Here is an 8,755-nt window from a genome sequence, read left to right as displayed (position 1 = left end):
ACAAAGTAATGAGCAAAGAGTCTGAATACTTATGTAAAGTGATATTTCATTTTTTTTGCAAACATTTCTAAAAACCTGTTTTGCTTTGTTGTTATGGAGTAACATGACAGGCTGTTTGGAGACCATCTGCTTAAAATGGCCACCGCATGGTAACAGGGAAGCTGGAGCTGAGAGATGAGAGCTGTATCTGAGCTGTAGATCAGTCTCATCTACCTGGTTCTCTTTTCTACGCAGGGGAAGCGGGGAAGAGGGAGAGGGGAGAGGGAGAGGGAGAGGGAGAGGAGAGAGAGAGGGAGAGAGAGAGAGACGAAGGAGAGAGAGAGAGAGAGAGAGAGAGAAGAGGAAAGGGGGGAAGAGAGAAGAGAGAGAGAGAGAGAGGAGAGAGAGAGAGAGAGAGAGAGAGAGAGCAGAGAGAAGAGAGAGAGAGAGACCCAGAGGACCTGCACGGTACAAATACTTGCACACCCACACAGTCATATGCTCCACCACACGCACACATTCCAACTCAAAAACACATTGACCAACAGAGCGCACACTTACGCACTCACACACCACGTGGCACACCACACGTGCCACCATTAGACTCTACCCCAACTAAACAAGCACAAAACAATTAAAACCCAACAAACACACTTAACCCATTACACTCCACCAACATAAACACACACACATTAAAACAACAAAAGCCAGATTAAGTGAGCAAGCTCTCAGAGTGTGACAGATTGAAGTAAAGTTGCTCATCGTCGCTGGCTGCTGACAATCTACTTTAAAAAACCCCTCCTCCCTGAAGACATCCCCTTGCCCAATTGAAATGAAGACTGAAGGAGCTTGCACACATTTCATGAACAGATTCATTAATTGGCATTAAAACATGCATCCTTTCAGGCAGCATCTTCTATTTCATTGATTTCTTACTTTATCGTCATTAAAATGGAAATGAAATTGTCACACATTGAGCTTGTGACTTTTCCCTTTACTCCGTTTCAACAATAGACACACGTTACTATATGGTATTGAAACTTCTCACTTATATGTTGTTGCTGATGACCACAGCTAGGTAGAGTGTTATTACTGTCCAGTCCATAGTAAACACAATAAACCAAAGATACACCAATCATCTGCATTACTTCCTCCTCTGATATCTATGTTAACGCTTGTCTTAGATATAATTATATATATTATATTTAAGATAATATTTCAGTTATTAAAAAGTCGTATTTCTTTACCAATTCCAATGACTAAACACTTCACAGTTAAGGATTGAGAGACACTGACCATCTCCCCATATATATTTGCCCCACAACACAGTTATTTCTATTCTCACAGTCAATGACTTAGTTACTTTTGAAATCTATTCACACAGCTATGTTTCCGTAGATAATATCTCAGTTAAGGACCCGCACCCTCTCCTCCCCCCACCCTGTATCCACCCTCTTTATCTGCCTTGTTATTTCGGCGTCCGCCGAACGTACTAGCAGCCATTAAAGAGTCAACCTCGGTCCGTCGCTGATGGTCCACTCTCGCATTTTACACTAATAATCATTGGGACCCAACTAAGTGGAACTAATTGTGAGACAGGATAGCAAGGGATTGGGTTTAGTGTTACACGAAAACCCACGGCTCGCGTAATAGAATGGCTGATTGCTGTGTAAGTAGGGGAGTAGGTCCCTCTCTCACTGATCCCACCTTGCTCATGACTCCTGTGGTGTGTGTGTCGCTTGTGTGTGTCGTGTGTTGTGTGTTGTGTGTGGTGTGTGTTGCTTGTGTGTGTGGGTGTGTGTGTGTGTGTGATGTGTGGTGTGTGTGTGTGTGATGTGTGTGTGTCGTGTGTGTGTGAGTGCTGTGTGTGTGTGTGTGTGTGTGTGTGCGTGTGCCTTGTGCCTGTGGCCTGCTGCCGGTGTAAGCCTTATTACAACCTGATTCACTGTTTTGCAAGGGGACTGTCATAGTATAAAAGCTACTCTGTGCTGTTTTAAATGTGTGTGGTACATAGTTACCATCAACAATAGCATACAAGCAATCATGAATTATTCTGTACACTATAACACTATAAATGCATTTGCATCTAATAAATCTTAATCAGCACATTGAATAATTTGAAACCCTTCAAATAGACAATGACGCTGTATAATAACTATATGCCACCATAATTCACTTTCATATCTATAGGTGCAGATAATACATGTTAAATAATATTATTGTAATCTCCTACTGTTTTCCTGTTTGCTGTTCTGTATGCCCTGTGTCGTCTAGGTGTGGTAGTTGAGCTCTGATATGCAGGATCTGAGATGCAGAAGTCTCAGGCCATTATGGTAGATGTCTTCCCATTTCTCTCTTCACACACACACACACACCACACACACACACACACACACACACACACACACACACACCACACACACACACACACACACACACACACACACACACCACACAACAACACACACACACACACACACACACACACACACACACACACACACACACACACACACACACACAACACACACACACAACGTACACGCACTACAGGCAAGGCATCGCTGCACTCAGCACTTTACTGCTTAGCCCACACAGCAACACACCACCACACACACCAACACACACACACACCACACAACACACAAACACCACACGGCCTCTGACAGAATGAGAGTGGGGACAAGGAACAGTCACAGGTCAGAACGCACTGTATAATGGTAAAAATAGAAGAATACAGGCAATAAAGAAACTCAAAGTCTGCTCCCTGTTGTGCTGATAAGGCTTGCAGCTTACAGAAAGAAGCATGTGGCAGTGCATTAATGGCTTTTTCAGTACAGTATCCCACAGTACATTCAGTATATACAAGTGAGTATGGTGCCTTAGTACTTTTAAACTAGTTTTCTCATGTTTCCTCATGCAATGTCCTATCTCCAGTATTTTGTGTCATTTGTATTCAGCACTTCTCATTGAACTTAAGTCTATCTTGGATCTGCCATGCTCTTCTTCGGTACAGTATGCATTTGTGCACCATTCAGCCACTTTTCCCTAAATTTCTCATCCATCTATCTATGGGAATTTAGAGTTGCGACTCTAAATGTGCTTCCCTCTGCAGTATCAGTGTTTCTCTGTGGCTGGGCGTTGGTTTGGGCTGGGCATATGTTGGATGGCGGTGGATGCTCTCACCCATGGGTTTACCAAAGATGGTGGGAACACAGTAGGGATTAACATGAGTTAACTGGCATCCTGGGACTGCACGGGGAACACTCTTTTCAGATTTTTCCCCAAAAATGAAATGACAAGACCCGGGAATATAACCATTTTTTTCCCCAATGTTGCGCATGAATGCAATTCCACAAAGTGCACTGAAATGTGCAGATGTGCAGCTCAGAATAGCTAAGAAAAAAAATATCACAATATCCAAACAGCTTGATCGCACGGAAGCATTAAAATAAGCCTGTTATTTACTTCACACAAAGTCCGCCATGAATTCAATTCACGTTAATGAACCCAACAGGAAACTCCTTCAGTATAGCTTTAAAAAATGTGTGCTTTTCGAGCCTGTTATTGTTGATTCTTCGACAGTCACACATTTTGATAGGCCTATGCACAACTCACTACATATACTTCTGAATTGTGAAAGAGAGATGTCTATCTTCTCCTGCCCTAGAAAAATGACTTATTCCTTACATTACTGTCTGAATTATTCCACAAAAGAGCCTTATGTGGGGAAAATTCGTGCAGGAAACATATTTTCCAGGCATCTAAAGCTTGTGGTGAAACCTAGCCAATTTAGCAGGTAATCTTTAGGGAACTATAATACATTTCAGTAAAAATTGAAGCCTCCCAATTTATTAAACACATTATTTGGATGAAATACCATATTGAATCAGTCTTGAGTAAAACCATCTTTTCAACCAGTTGATCGTGAAAGTGTTACTTAATGTCAACAAAAATCCAACACTTCTAGGACCGCCTTCAACTTCTTTTGTAGAAAGGACTGACTTTTTTAGTGTGAGACTTATTTTTCCAAGATGAAGTCAAGAAAGTCTTATTGATCTCTTACAAGTAGCAGATTTTACACATAAACGAAAATAATGCGGGTAAACCACAAACGAGACATTCCCTCTGCCTTGGACAGAAGTACTCTCCCAAGTATAGAAAGATCTCTTGTAGCGAATATTGAATTTTTTGGTTTTTCTTAATTTTAGAGAGAAATTTCAAATGTTACTCTGACTAAGTGGTTTTTTGACAGATGTATTCCTAAAATATTTAGGCACAGTTCCTTTACAGGAATATTTTCTATTTCTTATGCATATAAAGTCAAATAAAAAGTAAATTTCACCATTTAGAAACATTCAGTTTTAATCCTGATGCAATAGAAAATGCCAGTCTATAGCATAAGGGCATGTGCCGACCTGGCTCTTTGTCTCTTATGAAAAGAGTATGTTATCCATCAGCATTTGGGAAATGTTGATTTCTTTGTTAAAAAATCGTTAAAGCCCATACAATTTGCATATATTCTGAATATCTAGAGATAGAAGTTCCACAACCAAAAAACCCAAAAAAAAATTTATGGAATTTAAAAATTGGCGAAATTGGGCATCCCTGCGTACCACTTCTGTTGATACTGAATCTTTGGAAGTATAAGGTTGGGTAACACAGAACTATTTATTATATTTTGTAAAACATGCGAATACTCTTTGATTAAAAATCGTTCACCAAAATCCAAAAAGTTTAAGAAGACCTAAAGATAAATTCATGTTCAATGTGTCAAAGGCTTACAGGAAGTCCAAAATAAGACAACTGTCACTTCGACCGAGTTCTTTTGTATTTTCATTGTTTTAAGGTGTTGGTCAGGACGTGATTGGGTGGGTCTTATGTTTTCTGTTTCGTATGTGGGGTTTTCGTTGGCCTGATATGTTCTCAATCAGAGGCAGGTGTTTGTCATTAGTCTCTGAATTGGAGCCAATTTAGGTAGCCTGTTTTTCTGTTGGGGGTGTGGGGGGGCGGGGGGGGGGGGGGGGGCGGGGGAGGGTGTTTGTTTCCTGTGAGTGTTTGTTGCCACACAGGGTACTGTTTCGGTTTCGTTTCATGTTCACATTTATCTGTTTTGTATTTCATCAGTGTTCAGTTTATGTTTTAAAATAAACGTTATGGACACTGACCACGCTGCGCATTGGTCCTCCGATCCGTTCTCGCTACTCCTCTCAGGATGAGGAGGAGGAATGCCGTTACAACACGCATCTGTGTCAATGACACATCTGAATAATCTTATAAGAGTCCAAGACTAAACGAATGTAGAGTTATGTAACGGCCCTTCATAAATTCTGTCTTGAGTCTCATTATAATGTATCTATTCCTTCTCTTTAATCTTTGGCATAAACCAGAGGCAAATCAATTTGTAATCAATATTTAATAAATTAATTGTCTCCAATTGTCATTGAGAGAAGGGTCGTTTATCGGGCTTTGAATCAATGAAAATAAGGCCCTGTTTCATAGTGGAGACCATTTCCCCAGTTCTTAATTGCAATGTTTGAAACGTATAAAAAATCGGTCTTCTAGTAACTTCCCAAAACTGTCTATAGAATTCAACCTGACATGATTTCCCTTTTTTTCATTGAATTCAGAGCCTCTCTAATTCTTCAATTGACACAGGTGAATCGCAAACATCTCTCTCTGGGTTTTGCTGGGGCATTTTGGACAGGGATGGCGGATGGGCGGAAGCCACGAGCTCCAGCTCAAGAGGGTTGAATACTCAATCCCTGTACAAGGTACTTGTTATTTATTGTTTTAACCCAAAACCTGAACCCTTACCTTAACCATTCAGAATGAATGCCTCAACTTAACCTTCAAAATGTTAGGTTTATGGACAAATGTCGGGATTCTGCAGTGAGTCTGTGAGCTGGTCACAAGAAAGAGCCGTCGATTTCGGATGTTTGAAAAGGTCCTTTAGGACGTCGATACTTAACCGTTTGAGTTGTTTCTGTTATAACCCTGTAATCAAATCACATTTTATTGGTCACATACACATGGTTAGCAGATGTTAATGCGAGTGTAGCGAAATGCTTCTAGTTCCGACAGTGCAGTAATATCTAACAAGTAATCTAACAATTCCCCAACAACTACCTAATACACAAAAATCTAAAAGGGGTGAATGAGAATACGTACATATAAGTAAGATTTCCTGGGGTAACAATGTAAGAAATATGACATAAAAAAACGAAATACTGCATTGTTTCCTAAGAACTCGAAGCGAGGCAACCATCTCCACTCGGAATTAATGGGTGAAAAATCAACGTTCATCCGTTTACGGCAAAGTCTGAAGTGAAACMATGAGATCAGGTTGCAGGCAGGSCTGTGAGAGCTTGTTGTATAGACAGGGTTATTATATTTWGGGAATTCTGGAATTCTATTTTTCTATTTTTTGGGGGGGGTTGGAAATTCTTCCGCAACCRCATTTTCAAATCAGTCGRGACCCCWAGTTTGGGAACCGCTGCTTTACAATATGACCTCATTSTCTTTGGTTGAATTGACAGCCAGATAGGAGAAGATGATGTCACCTTTCCCACAGGGCTCTGTGGTGAGAGCCTGTAAGACGGTGTGTGTGTGGTATCAGGTTGCTGTACTACAGTAAAGAGTGAGGTAGAGGATGACCTTGTCTGTCCCAAAGAGCAGTATAACACGTGTGTGTGTGTGTGTGTGTTGAGTGTGTGTGTGTGTGTGTGTGTGGGAGAGAGAGAGAGAGACACACACAGTGGTTTCGGTGTGTGATCTTGACCCAGACTTCACCCTTGGAGCAGTGAGAAAAATGATGAACGGTTTGAGAGAGAGATGTGGAATTACAGGGGGTCTATAATCCCTCTCGTGATGTGTGTGAAATGGCTCTGACAGTGAGTGGACCTAGGCACCAGAAGAAGGCTGTGTTTGACCTATATACTGTATATGTACACACACAATGTTCTCTTCCTAGTGTTTCAGAGAGCAACTCCTACATCATCCCTAAGAAGAGACACTTGTAATTGTGTCCCTGTTACAAACAAGGAGGCTGTATTTACAACTGAAATCACTGCTGTGGTTTGGCAGGTTTACGTGACTGGAGCATAAGCTTGGAGAGAGAGTCTTAGCTGAACAGGGTCCTGAAAGAAGAGCGAGAGTGAGTAGGTCCTAATGACGTCGAGAGAGAAAAGAGAGATGAAGGATAGGAGAGGGGAGGATGAACACACACACACACACACACACACACACACACCTTGTGTGCTGATGAGTGTGGATAATTGGGTTTGTGGAGCATGGAGAGGTCAGGGGTCAGGAAGTCTGAAGTAGAGAGAGATCCCCAGGCAAAGGCTTGTTACAGCAGAACACGTCTTACACACTTACACAGCGCAACACACACAGTACACACACTGACACATTCATCCTTCCAGCCACCTGCACAACCTCTCTCTCTCCCTCACACACACAACACCCAAATTGCTCCGCAATAGCAGCTTCAGTGGGCAGTCAAGCAGCACAAGTTCCACTCAAGTTCCCCTTATTAGCTGGCCTATGAAAGGGAAGGCACAGAGAAGAGAGGAAAAAATAGACAGATACAAAAGAGAGAGAGAGAGAGGAGAGGAGAGAAAGAGAGAGAAGAGAGAGAGAGAGAGAGAGAGAGGAGAGAGAGAGAGAGCGAGAGAGAGAAGGATAGGAGAGAGAGAGAGAGAGATAGATGGAGAGAGACATTTGGCATTATAAAATCAATGTACACAAACAACAAAATGTGACGTTCAAATTGACAAAAAAACAAACAAACATTTCTTTCCACAGGGCTGTGGGGTGAGACAGGGATGCAGCTTGAGCACCACATACAGTTGAAGTTAGAAGTTTACATACACCTTAGCCAAATATATTTAAACTCAGTTTTTCACAATTCCTCACATTTAATCAGAGTAAAAAAGTTAGGATCACCACTTTATTTTAAGAATGTGAAATGTGAATAATAGTAGAGAGAATGATTTATTTCAGCTTTTGTTTCTTTCATCACATTCCCAGTGGGTCAGACGTTTACATACACTCAATTAGTATTTGGTAGCATTGCCTTTCAATTGTTTAACTTGGGTCAAACGTTTCGGGTAGCCTTCCACAAGCTTCCCACAATAAGTTGGGTGAATTTTGGCCCATTCCTCCTGACAGAGCTGGTGTAACTGAGTCAGGTTTGTAGGCCTCCTTGTTCGCACACGCTTTTTCAGTTCTGCCCACCAATTTTCTATAGGATTGAGGTCAGGGCTTTGATGGCCACACCAATACCTTGACTTTGTTGTCCTGAAGCCATTTGGCCACAACTTTGGAAGTATGCTTGGGGTCATTGTCCATTTGGAAGAAACATTTGCGACCAAGGTTCAACTTCCTGACATATGTCTTAAGATGTTGCTTCAATATATCCACATAATTTTCCTACCTCATGAAGCCATCTATTTTGTGAAGTGCACCAGTCCCTCCTGCAGCAAAGCACCCCCAAAATATGATGCTGCCACACCCGTGCTTCACGGTTGGGATGGTGTTCTTTGGCTTGCAAGCCTCGCCCTTTTTCCTCCAAACATAACGATGGTCATTATGGCCAAACAGTTCTATTTTTGTTTCATCAGACCAGAGGACATTTCTCCAAAAAGTACAATCTTTGTCKCRATGTGCAGTTGCAAACCGTAGTCTGGCTTTTTTAATGGCAGTTTATGGAGCAGTGGCTTCTTCCTTGCTGAGCGGCCTTTCAGGTTATGTCGATATAGGACTTGTTTTA

The sequence above is a fragment of the Salvelinus sp. IW2-2015 genome, unplaced genomic scaffold, assembly GCF_002910315.2.
Source record: "Salvelinus sp. IW2-2015 unplaced genomic scaffold, ASM291031v2 Un_scaffold3944, whole genome shotgun sequence".
Classification (NCBI taxonomy): domain Eukaryota; kingdom Metazoa; phylum Chordata; class Actinopteri; order Salmoniformes; family Salmonidae; genus Salvelinus; species Salvelinus sp. IW2-2015.
This window is presented reverse-complemented; position numbering follows the sequence as displayed.